Source organism: Electrona antarctica (assembly GCF_951216825.1).
Source record: "Electrona antarctica genome assembly, chromosome: 11".
NCBI lineage: Eukaryota > Metazoa > Chordata > Actinopteri > Myctophiformes > Myctophidae > Electrona > Electrona antarctica.
In genome coordinates, this window is record NC_136792.1 from 40836482 (window position 1) to 40850801 (window position 14320).

Here is a 14320-nt window from a genome sequence, read left to right on the forward strand (position 1 = left end):
GAACAAATAATTAGAAAGAAGAAAAAAACGGCAGGTTACAACACTTTTTTTGTTGTTTTTCTTCTTTGTAATTATTTGTTTGGTCTAAAATATTGTTTGTGTTGTCATGAGTTGTCACGACTCGAGTTGGCTTTGTCCGCGGCGTAACTGTCTTTAAATAAATACTTTAAGAAATGTCTATGGGAAAAATGCATTGGGTTTCATTTCCTGGTCCAGGGTAGGAGGCGGGACTGCGACGCTCTATTGTCCCGTGTTTTACTGAAGGTAAACCTGTTTCCTAGCTATCCCTGCAGTTCCCTTTCTAATACAGTAGTTCTGTTTGATTGGCTCGGCAGATTCAAACCAGAAACACATGTGACACTTTCATATCGTTGCTAACCTCTTATCTCCGTATTTTAACTTTTTGTGTTTTCTTTGTAAATTAACGCCCTACTTGATCATACAGTAAGTAGTCACACAAAAGCATCAAAAGTAGCAGATCTGCAAGCTCGAAACGCGGCGTGAATCGATGCGTTTTGATTGATTGATTGATTGATTGATTGAAGTATTTATTAACAGTTTGCAGAATTACAGTACATTTCAAGCACAACTCAATACAAAAACTGTTTTTTGATTGATTGATTGATTGATTGATTGATTGATTGATTGATTGATTGATTGAAAATTGTATTAACAGTTTGCAGAATTACAGTACATTTCAAGCACAAACTCAATACAAAGGCTGTTAACTGTGAGTGGACGACACCATAAAGCATTACACTTGTTTACAAGAGGGTCCACCGTTTTCAATTCATCATAACATTTAGAGACGTACAAATATACACTTCTATATAGCCAAAAACAGGAAATCATCATAAAGGAGGTGAAAAAACATACAGTGAGGGGAAAAAGGGGTGGGTGGGGGATTCAGATTTTACAGGGGCCAGTTTCGAATTGCAGCCGTCCTTAGGTGCCCTTTGAGAGCGGTTAGATCTGCTACTTTTGCTATTTTGGAATTTGAATTCTGAAAAGTAACAGTTTTGGACATATGAGGTTTCCAACCCGACAGAGACGATATGCCTGTTCAGCAGCAGTAGTGTAACTGGGAGGAATAGCGTGTTCCTCTGCATGTGTTATGCCTTCCCAATGAAACTCCTCACTTGTTGAGTGAAAAGAAGCAGCAGGTGACTTTAGTATGTGTATCAGAGAGGAAACATATTTGTCTACATGTCACCTTCTGACTGTAGGCTATAGTTCCTTTAGAGTTTAGATGCAATTTATTCAAGAGAATGAAGAGAATGAATAGGGATTTATTTGTACAAGCTCATACAAGCAGCGAAATGTTGGTGTGGACAATGCAATACAAGCAAATTGTAAGGATAATACTGGACTGGACTGTAATGAAAAGGTTTGGAAATTACAGATGAGACACACACACAGTGCAGTGTGCATTATATATACTGTACTCCTAGCGCTCCTAGCCTACTGTACATATTATTTATAGTCCTCAATATTCCAAGATTAGAAATGGCCATGGCCAGCCTAACTTTTATTGATGGTACACCTGGGCTGAGTCAAACTAATTACACACCTGTTGTGCATCGCTGCACACCAGATCAGCCATCCAAACACACACTATAGGGAGAGCCTCTATCCGGACACTCGGAGTCTCGGACAGTACATTTCTGCTCTCCCTGGTTTTCTGTGGAGCGATATAGTATTTTGTTTTGTTTATACCATGGCATGGCAAAGCAGCATCTTTGTATCATTCTGTTTGACCTGAAATGTCCACTGTATCATTGAGCCTGTTGCAAACTCTAAAAGAGTACAAATGTGAATGTGTAATGTGAAAGAAGGGAATTACAGGCATCTGGGGACGTACAGAAACTGGTGTATCATAAAACATAAATAATAATCTAAATCCAATTTATTGTGTTGCTCACTTGAAATAATCCTGGTGTCCAATGTGAAGACATTGGTCAGGACATGCAGGAAATAGACATTGCGATTGTGTAAGTGAAGCTATGGAGAGAGAGACGGAGGTTACAGGTGGAGAAAGGCAGACGCACAGGGTCAGAGGTGACCAGGGGTGTGTGTGTGTGTGTGTGTGTGTGTGTGTGTGTGTGTGTGTGTGTGTGCTGTAGGAGGTCCAGGCAGGGCAGGGCAGGCTGCATCACTGCTGACACACTGCTGCTGGTAAATCCAGCTTAGTGTGTCTAAAACAGGCCCACGAAATCTGCCGCAGGGCCCCTAATACCAGGACCGCTGTCACCCTCAATCACTCACACACACGTAATCCCCACGCCGTGACCCAGCGCACGGGCACACACACACACACACAAACACACGCCCGCCCGACCGCCCACCCACTCGCTCGCGCAGGGCGACTTGCCGATGCGCTGGACCCACTCGGCTTGGCCTGGTACTGGGCGATACCAGACACAGGGTCAACCTGTCAGACTGGGAGGGGGAGGTGGAGGAGGGGATGCAGACGCATCACATTGTGGGGGGAGGGAAGGGGGCAAGGATGTGGCCAGAAGAGGAGCAGGTGGAGTCGGGGTGGGGGGCAGGTGGAGGTGAAGGGATGGAGGGAAGGAGAGGTTGGTAAGGGGTCAGGGGTCTGAAGAGTGGAACAGTAGAATGGAATAGAATAGAATACTTTTATTGACATACAATCAAAAGCAATATATCACCTTTAAAAGCGCCACAAAGTGTAGCAGTGTTGGGCAATATTACTCAAGAGATAATATGTTACTTATTACATATTTATTACTCCTTAGTAATAAAGTAATAATATTATATAACTTATTACTTGGAATAATATCATAATATTATAAAATATTGTATATAACTTTTGCGCCCCCACACCCGCAAAAAAAGGGATGTACAACAACACAATCTGTTTAGTTCTTTTAGAACTCCAATTGTTTTGAATAATAATATTAAGAAGAAGAGTCACCAATCAGCCAAAAAGGCTATAAAATAAAGCAGCAATCTCTCTTGACCTTTTAAACTAAATGTTTTCAAACGGCAGCCAACAAAACAAAAACAAAAGATATGTAATAAGTGTGATTTTTCATAAAGTAACCTTACCTTTACTGGGTAAAGTAATAATATTACAGTAATATATTACTTATACTTATATTACTTATGCCCCACACTGCAAAAAAGCCAAAGCCTGTTTGCATTGTGGTCCAAAATGAGAGCAAGCCAGCAAGGGATGCAGTGGGTGAGGTCAAGGGCAGGGTTGAGAAGGAAAGGAGATGAGGAGGGGAAGGGTTTCTGAAGGAAAGGAAACTAGTGGCAAAATAACATTGCTTGGAGCAGGAATGAGTTGGAGTGAACGAAGACTGGGTGGGTTGGTGTGTGTTGGGCAGGGCGATGCCTTCTATAATGAACACATTGCAATGCTTTAAGACACTATAGTTTTCAGGAGAACAAACTGTTACACATAAATATAAATATTTAAACCCCATATACTTCCAATCTACAAGCTCATCTACAATCTACAAGCTCACAACCCGTTGCTATTTTTGTTCACCTCACGTTACGACATGGCCAGAATGGGGTCACTATAGGGTTCATGTGGTTAGGTTGTGAGCGTCTGCCAGGCCAAGGTTAAGCCCATAGCCTGCGTCTACAAGCTCACAAAGCGTCACAGATGTGATGCATTGTTAGCTTGTAGAGCTCTCATTTCTCCGTACAACAGGGTATGAACTATGAAGCAGAAGCATTAGTCACGCAGGGCCACATGAGGAACGAGGTTGGCAGAGGTCAATGGGTCGGATGCTGTCTGGGACGTTGTACATCAGTGGTTCCCAAACATTTGTATGTCAAGGACATAATATAATAATATAGAATGTATTTGGCAGTGAAGTGAACCCCCATCTGAAAATATTTCATGCAAGGGACACCCCCCCCCCCCCGCCTCCCATACAAGATTTGTGTTGTTCAAAATGTTTCTAAAATATTCCTTAATGTTAAAAGATGGTCAAGATTCTTTTGAAAATAATGAAATCAAATTCAAAATCAACTCAAATCCACAATGCAATAGGCTACTCGTGACGCAAGCCGTTGTGAGGTTATAGATCGGCTATTGTTTTCAAGAGTTTTGCGCATTATAACATTTTAAAGGGGGGGGGGGGGGGGAAATTCCATTTCCCCCCACTATTTCCCATTCCAAGTGCATTTGTCTTATATGTAACACCAGTGCCGCTACTCCAAAGCCCCCTCAGGTACTCGTATTTTCAGCAATGCGATAATATATATTTTTTGGTTGGTAGATCTTGTTGCACTCCGTCCGTCAGTGCGTCCGTCCGTCCGTCCGTCTGTCTACAGCTAATCTCCGGCACTGTTAACCCGGTCGATGCCAAACTTTGCACACACACTCCCTGGATGCCAACAATGAACCTCTGCCCCAAATTCTCCAAAACGGCCTGTTATAGCACCACCAGGAGGCCGACTTTTGTAAAACATATTTTTTGATATTACTCCTCCAATTTTGTCCAAAAATCCCACAAATCGTTACACAGTATCTCTATAGTCATGTGTTCAAGACGGATCTGTCCGATATTTCATATTCCATCCTAATTGGCTAACATTGGCTTTCAAAGTTTGCAGGATTGGCCCGTTTTGAACAAAAAGCCTCAAATCATGAACACAGCATGCAATTTACGTGAAATCTTTCACGCACTTTCCTACTAGCCTGAGGAATATATCCCACCCTTTTCACATTGGCCTGTTATAGCACCACCAAAAGGTGGATTTTTGCAAACACATATTTTTGGAATAAAATGCCTCAAATCACAATCACCCAATTGCCATCAAAGGCGTAAGAACAAATGGCACCCTTTTCACATTGGCCTATTATAGCGCCACCAGGAGGCCACAACCTGACCTGGCCTGGTGAAGACCTGTGCCTCGAGGGGCACTTCTTCTAGTTGGATATATTATATAGAAGTGTATGTTTCTAACTAAATGCGTTTTTCTGGAGGGTCTGGTACACACATGTACAAAGTAATCAGGGTTGTTACTAATGTAGCTGTCCTCTCCTGTCTCTTGTCGTTTGTCTTCCTCCAGGTTGTCCTTGTTTGCCATCAGAAGGGAGGACAAAAGACCTGCCAATCAACCTGACCAGCTCCCATCCCATCATTGATTTCAACGTTTTGATTATCAGCATTAGTCACTGTGCTCACTCGCCTTACATTACCCTGTGTCCCTCCCTAGCATCCATAAGAGGCAATTGACCATATGCAGACCACTTCCACGTTGCCAGCAAGGTGACCAGGTGCAATTTCCCATTGACAGCCCATTCATCCAAACAGAAAACATCAAACTCACCAACATTGCAGCTGTACGAAAAGCTTGAATTATCCTCTTTCTATATGCAAGTGTTTGTTTTATAAAAATCCACCGTAGATATGTTATGAGCTACTTCCTGTCAAGAAATTCCTTGCAGGTGATTTTTGGAGTTTGGAAGTGCTCGTTGGATATCACTCAAAGGCCCTGCGTACCACCTGTTTTGAAATTCCTTAGGCTTCGTACACACATAAAGAACAACTGTGCTGTGCTCTGCCTGTGTTTCATGGCCGCCCCAATGCTTTTCCAATGGAAGTCACGTGGTTTGACCAAACACTTGTGTTTGATTGCCCCCCTCCCCATCACACACAACTGTTTGGTCAAACCAAGTGACTTCCATTGGAAAAGCATTGAGGCGGCCATGAAACACGGACAGCACAGAGCATGTTCGTCTGATATGTCTGTACGAAGCCACATAATGCAGGAGGCAGCAGGAGGTTGCTTTACTGATAACGAGCACTTCCAAACTCTGACACAGAAAAATAATCATCTGCAAGGAATTTCTTGACAGGAAGTAGCTCATAACATGCCTATGGTGGATTTTTATGAAACAAACACTTTGCAGATAGGAAGAGGATAATTTAAGCTTTCCGTACAGCTGCAATCTTGGTGAGTTTGACATACAATCAGATAGGACTATTCTGAAACCACCTTGCTGCCAAGATGGACGCGGTCTGCATATGGTCAATTATTCAGTGATTTCAAAGATGTGATCATTCGAGGAAAATAGCCGATCCACATGCTCACAATTCACTGCATTGCAATGCGTTAATTCAATTGTGAGCTTGTAGATCGGCTATTTTCCGCAAAGTTTTTTGGTGTAGACACAAAAAAGAGGGGACCAAGTACAGGGACCCTGGCCAACGAAGTACATTTACGTTTAAGAGGTTAAATGCAATGTCCTGGCAAACTCTCTATGAAGTCATGTAGAAATACAGTATATAAATATTACGTGTTGTATATTGACAGATGTATAGCTTGAATTGATGTGTAGACTATTGTTTACTTTGATCCACAATGAAAGTGAACCGTAGACAGCTCGCAATGATGATGATGATGATGAAGAAGGGCCCGTGAGGTGAAGACGCTGACAGAAGTATTAGGTTAAGAGGCCGATCACAGTGACTTAAGAGGGTGCTCCACTAGTAGCTTTAAGGAGACTAGCAGGGGTAAGAGGGTGCTCCGCTAGTAGCTTTAAGGAGACTAGCAGGGGTAAGAGGGTGCTCCGCTAGTAGCTTTAAGGAGACTATAGCATGGGTTTGGTACTCATGTTGGGATCAATGATCCAAGCTTCTCAGCCTTAAATCCTAATTGTGTCTATACTCTATACAAACACACTGCAGATCTGCTACGCTACTATACCCCACAGTTCCACCGGTCTGCTGCAGAGGTGTGTAATTATGACTTAAAAACAGACATCCTTTTATGTCTTGGAGGGATTGGGACCCACAGCCAGCTCTATTAGACCTGTTTCTTGGGTCAACTGTATAGCTCGAAAGACAACTGTTTTGAGTGTTGTCCCCCATATAGGTCTAATAGTTCACAATATTTTTCCCTCCAAATCTCCTGACCAAAGAACAGCAGATAGCTAGGATACATTATGTTATAACTTATGGGCCTTTGCTTTTTCCTTAAAATGTGCACCTCTTCCATAATTTAATAAAAATGAATTAAACTCAAAAAGTAATCTGTGTGTGTCTGAAAACATAGTGTGCATTCTGCATAATTATGGCCATGCATACTGTCTCTCTCTATGTGTGTGGGTGTGTGTGAGTGTGTGTGTGTGTGTGTGTGTGTGTGTGTGTGTGTGTGTGTGTGTGTGTGTGTGTGTGTGTGTGTGTGTGTGTGTGTGTGTGTGTGCGCGTGTGTGTGTGTGTGTGTGTGTGTGTGTAAGTCTGCCAGGTGACACTGTAATTGAATGAGACAGTGATCCTCTGTCCAGATTGGTCGGTCATTGTGATGGAAACTAAGAGATGACACCGCGCACACACACACACTGACAGCACACACACACACACACACACACACACACACACACACTGACAGCACAGACACAAACAGACGCAGAGTGGTTGTCCTGCAGTCCCAGTGGTTTTCAACCAGTGGTCTTTGAGGGGATTCCCATTGGTAACCCAATGGACCCTTTTTAAATCTTTAACTCTTGAGAGCGTCAAATGAAACCAAATGGACCCTTATGGGTCCATATTATTTCATTTTACGCTCTCAAGAGTTAAATTATTGTTAAACATCCGCTACTTAATTTACAAGAAGTCTACACAATTAGAGAATGTAGAATAATAATTCTTTTGATCAACGTTTGCCTGTTATCTCTCCTAGGCTACAACATCAATACAGCATGGAATTGTCGACAAAACTTAACCAACGATATTAAACAACATTCTTTAGTGTGGGGTATGCAAAGCTACATCTCATTAAATGGTGGTCCATGAAAAAGGTTGAAAACCACTGTCCTATCCTTTCACGGTAGACCTCCTTCATGCCTGAGGAAGGTCCCTAGTGACCGAAACGTTGCTTCATTAAATAAGACAATACTCTTGTTCCGAGCAGATACACAGTGTGCGGTGTACCTTATTGCTTTCTTTTACGGTAGACCTCCTTCAAATGAATGACACTTCCAAACTGAACCATATTAGACAAGAATCAACACTGCCATCTAATGGTCATATAAAGTAGGCCTACTGTGGGACCTTACCATTGCTCTCGTAGGCAGCAGGCCTGCAGCTATGATGTCCAGGTTAGTATGCCATATTAGATATTTTATCTGTCACCTCTCCGTTAAAAACTATTTTAAATTGTGTTATTTATTTTAGTATTTAGGTATTTTGTTCCAATTTTGTGTAACACTTTGTAACTTATTTTTAAAAAGGGGATGAGTCATGGGTGAGTCACGTCACTCAATCATAATAATTAGGCACAGGTGTGCCCTCAGTGATTTTTGGAGTAGCACCACAGGAGATGTCATTGTTCAAGGTAGGCTACCACGTGCGAAGACAAAGAAAATATATAATACAGAAATCAACAGAAAAGCTAACACTGCCAAGGAACCATTCTACTATTACAACAACAGAAAAGGCAAACAACCAAGGACTATTCAAAAGGTATGAAACTATAGTGTCCATTCACCACTGGTATGTTTGTGGAAAGTGTAGGCCTACTGTATATTGTTCTGGAAATTGTATGTGTATGTTTGTCTTTAAAGGTAGTGTAAGTGATTTTCTTTGGTTAAGTGTTAAAGTCTCCATGTCTCTCTAGCTTTTAAGAAGAAAATGCATTTTCAGAAACTGAAACTGGGCTATCAATTTTGTCCAATCAGGATAAAATACGTAGTACGTAGTCAGGATGAGGATACAGATTAAACAAGTGGAATTGTAAGTGATAACACAAAGAAATGAGCAGACACAATTTGAACTGGAACACTATAACATTTTAAGCTCAAACCTACTCTCTCCTGATTGGCTGACATTTTGTCACCTACCTGAAAATTAGCCTCGGCGGCTCGGCCCCAGCCTTACTCGTAGTCCGGCAGCCGGGGTTGTGGGACCATGGGAAATTTGGTATATAGTCTTTTTTTATGACCTAAAATGTTGTCTACAGTATACATTCATGAATCCACTTGCTGACTGGCTGTCAGTATTGAGCAATGTTTTATAGGGGTTTATATGTGACTATATACACCATTGACCTCCTATATAAGGCAAAAATGTCATTATGCTTTAAGTAGCATGTGACATGACAAACTACTAGGGCTTTCATGATTCTGAATCCATTCCAAGCATTAGTTTTGCACAAAAAAATGTGCATTAGTTTTGCACATTTGGGCAAGTGGCTATGGCTGTTTTTAGCCCAAGGAGTGTTTTTTGTGCAAAACTAATGCTTGAAATGGATTCAGAATCATAAAACCCCCCTAGTTTGATATGTCACATGCTACATAAAGCATAATGAAAATAATCTTAATATAGGATGTTAATGGTGTGGTCACATAAAAAAACCCTATTAAAAAACTTGCTCAAACTGCTCAAAACAGAGTCCGATGATGTGATTGCGGCCCTATGCTCCACCTAGGAGCCTACAGGAATAAGTCAAGTAAGTCAAGTCAAAAAACTTGCTCAATGCCGACAGCCGGTCAGCAAGTGGGTTCATGAATGTATGTATATAGACAATATTTTAGGCCAATAAAAAAAGACTATATACCAAATTTCCCACTTTAAACAAAAGAAGGTATTTAACCTTTAAGAAATACCTTTTTGTATTTACCAAAATTATCACTTAAGTTGACCAGTGTGTTGGTGTTATATATTTTATTTCCGTTTAGTCTACAGAATGACAGCACTGCTTGTATTAGTCAACTGAAGTGCCTTAGTTTAATAGTTTTTCCCTTCAGCTGTTTCTTTTTGTTTGTTTTGCAAGATTTATTGTATTCCCAAGAGAATAAATGAATAAACACAATGTTCCTTTATAAATATTGGGGAGGGTTGGATTGAGAACACACCATTTGGATGCTTCCACATGATAATGGATATTAACAATTGCAACTTCCAAGTCATGTCTTGAAGTTGCCTTTTTTATGGAGCGGTTGTATATTATACAACCGCTCCATAAAAAAGGCAATTCAGATTTACAATGATTCTACCCACCCTCTTCACTCGCTTAGATCAAAATTTGCTAAAAATATGGTTTACAGGACTTTGTTTGTGCCAACTGCTGTGGACATTTTAAATAAGAAAATGTTTAAATATTTCCACCACCTAATCCCCACAGCCCATGATCACTGTTGCTGTGTTAGTATTTTAATGCATCTGTGTACTATTTTGTGTCATGTTTTATTGTAAGTGTAAACTGATTGCAAGACAAATTACCATTTGTATGTGAATGTAATGGACAATAAAGTTTTCTTTATCTTTTATCCCACACCTCACACTTATGTCACACTGCATGATACTGGAGACCCTGGTTGACACGGTCTGCAGGTGCACGTGCACCCACCTCCACCAGTTACCAAAATTGCTGATCTACAAGCTCACAATGCGTTGCATTGCAAGCATGTAGATCAGCTGCTCATTGAAATCACTGATGTGCATGGATTACAAAAATAATAATCTGTACATACAGATCAGTTCAGCTATTGATTTGTTCCACATTACTGTGTTTGATATTTCTGTGTTCTCATGTCTCTCCTCTCTCTCTCACAGGCAACTCATTGTCTTCTGCCAGTCACTATTATCTGGTCCAACTTTAACTTCCATTCGCGGGTCCTCCTTGCTCCATCCCTATGCTGGATTGCTGGCAGATAAAAGCAAATAATTTATCATGGCCAAGTTGGCCAACCCCATGCCTTGCCCGGAGCGGATCACCCAACCATTCCTGAGACCGCATGGAGATGGTCTCGGATACGGATTGCTGCAATGTGAAAGCATTGAATTCAGTTGAATGAAGTGTACTCGGGTGAGGGAAGAATCCAGGCCAATGTGAATGGCCAGTGCCAGCGGAGACCAGTGAACAGTTGTGAACAGTTTGAAACTCAAGCCCTTGTACACTGTAAGTGCGTTCGGAAATACCCTCTAAGAGCACTGGAGCGCACCCCAGGTCCTTCAGATCGTTCAGAAATACAGAGTGGTCGGAGCATCAGCGTTACATACTCGGTTTGTAGTGTTTGTAAGACCCTTAACAAGTACCTTGTAATTCTTCTGCCTGACACTATATGCCCAGCCCTAGGACAGGTAAGAGTAAGAGTCCTCTATGCATAGTAAAGAGTTATTGTTAAAACACACCAGGTGTGTTGCCCCATATTTATTTTGGCCACTTGATAGAGTAGCTAGACTGCTAAGATGGGCAGGCATTTGGTTTGGAAACTATGACTTGGTTAGTCTTATTTTCCAGCTCCTTGCTTCTTGGCTTGTGGCCTGTTTTGTGTCTCTACAGCAAGAGTGCACATGTTACAATAATCAGTATGATGGAATACCAAGCATGAGTGAGAAAATATAGCAGTAAAGAGATTGATACTACTAGCAGTACACTGCCAAAGACATCAAGAGCTGCCAACCTGCAAATTGGTGCTGTCAGAACCAACACACGGTCACGAGACCGTCCCACATTAACGTGATAGGCCTACGTGGATGTACTCAAGAAAGATGCAAGAAGGCACCAATGAGCTGACCAGGTGTATGGAAAAACGGGATAACTGGAGGGCTTGTCAGAGGACCACCAGAGAGAGAGACAGTGACAGCTCGTTTTGCATGTGGAATCTGGGGTTGGGTTCCGCATCATTTACACGTCATATGTCGATACCTTTTTACCCATGCAGACACTTAAATTATTAATTATATTTAATTAATTCATTAATTATTTTATATATATATATATTATATACTTTAATTATATTAATTGCACTTAATAGGCCCTTAGTCGTAGCATACTTTGGGGGCTCAGCCGGGAATGAAATGTTCAGCTTCATTTTGTTACAACTTACGGAGAGAAGTATCATAATTAGGAGCTCAGCTGGGACTTAATTGTCCTGGGAATGCTTAATCAGAAGATTCACCGGTCACCTTTCAGTGCACCGTAACTGATTTAATGAGCCTTTTGCTGTTTCACTGTACAAATATACCCCTAGACCCTGAGCAGTAGCATAATTCTGGGCTTTTGGCTGGGACAGAAATGTTCAGCAGTTTCATTACAAGATTCACAGAATCAGAATTGTCTTTAATGTCACATCACAGGTTTACTGTGTAAAGTGTGTGAAATTTGTTTTTGTGCAAGGTCCATCGTTTTTGAGTGGTGTAAACCACTCCTACAACTGGCTTTTGTGTGCATAAAAAAATGACCATGGTTGCTATGTTCAAAATAATTTCTGACGTAATGAAATCACACCCGGGTGAACTGGATGACCGTAGCAACCGTGGTCATTTTCTCTGCGCAAAAAAAGCCAGTTGTGAAATCACATCCAGGTGTGATACATACATTTATCAAAAATGATAGCTTTTTTTACTTAACATATTTTGTGTGATTTCATTACGTCAGACATTACGTCAGACCACAGCTGATCATGCTATATAAAACCTTACACCACTCAGTTCACACGGGTGTGATTTTTTATATACAGTACACTATATGGTATGTCAGTGGGCCATATCTGAGTTTCACTGTACAAGCTGTTTGTACATGAACAGATGGACGGACACAAAATATTCATGTCAGTCTTGTGATTGTGAAGTAAACGGAGTACGTACCAGTGGAAAATGATTTATTATGTAATTTCGTGTTTGTATATTTTGCATGCTTTAGAATACGATTATTGTCAAGATTATTGCTTAATATTTTCTTGTGTTTGAGTTTCATTATAGTGTGATTTTGTGTTACCTTTATTGACTGAGTTGCATGCATTCATTATTCTTCCATGACTGGCACAACATGAGCTGATGACCTGCACCTGGGTTGGGTGTGGCCCACTAATCAGCAGCCCTATATGTGAGAGAGGTGTGTTTGGATGCAGAGAGAGAACTGCAGAAATGAGGAGAAGGTTGTTTGGGGAGGAACAAGGGGCAGCTACCACGGCTGGGGGCCAGGACGCAGCCGAGGGCCAGTGGTAGCCATGCCGTCGACGCTCGAAGGGCTGTAAGGGTTGAGTCGCCACGACCCCCATGGGGGGCTAGTGGTAGCCACTAGCCATGTCCTCTACGCTATAAGTGCCACGACCACAACCCCCCCCCCCCCCCCCCCCCCCCCCCAGAGTGTGTGCCCTTGCCGGGGGGAGGAGGGCTCCACGAGAGGAGACGGACAGAGAGCAGAGAGCCTACAGCACTACACGCAGTGCCATTATCAGAGGGGCTCAGCGTAAAACCTGGGCTTGCCTGTAGGTGCACGTTTTGTAGTGTTGCCATTTTGGGACCTATCTGTTGAAGTACCGTCGCTAGAGTTAATTTGTGTGGAAGAGATGAACTGGTGTCCTGCCTTTGTGTTACAGTGTCAACGAATGAAGTAGAAGCCTGGTTGTCTCCACATACTGACCCTCTGAAGCTAATTCCCCCTTGCTACCTTTGCACATGCATGTGACCGTAAATCAATGTTTTAACAGTCATTGATTGTTTTGTTTGTTAATTGTTTTGTTTGGTGAGGGTTTAGTTATTTTAGGATTTTATTAGGGTTTGAGTTTTGTTACTATTTTATTTTGGCTTATAGATGCCCCCCTGTATTTTAGCTAATAAAGTATTGTTTGCCCCCCTTAAATAAGCCTCTGTTTCAGTCTTTCCCTAATTTAAATTTTTGTTTCTTTTGCCTGGTAAAATCAATTTGAAGAATTTAAATTAGTGTTTAAGACGACCAGACTTCGATCTTAAAAAGGTGGTGTGGTCTGTTAATTGAGTTTTAAGCTAAGCTTTACCTTGATCACTTATATTTGATTTAATTTATAAGTATAGTGTTGGGTGTTTTAGCAGTGCCACATACGACTACACAAACCTTAAAAGACATGCATGGCTTAATCTTAAGGGCAAGCAAAAGGTAAACTAAGCAAGCACGATATCTTTTAGATTCGATCCCAGGAGAGCGGCACAGTCAAAATGAAATATGCTAGTGGTCCAGAGCTCAAAAGGTTGAGAAACACTGATCTGACTAAGCATACATGCATATGCATTTCTTAGTGTTACTCCCTTCTTGAGAAACACTGATCTGACTAAGCATATATGCATTTCTTAGTGTTATACTCCCTTCTTTCTGTGGAATTTCTTGACCTCCAACTTACACTGACATGTCGTCATATGTCAGCAGGTCTGTGATAATGCTGGCCGTTGGCCGGAGGCTCCAGGAAGTTGACAGGTCCACAAGTATAGGCCTACAGGATTAGGCATTTTATTTACCTTAAAGTGCAGTGCAAGTCGGCGACAAAGTACAAAAAATAAATAATACTTTAATGAAACATAACAGGAACAAACACCCCTCCTGTCAATACAAATATAAAAACTCTTTC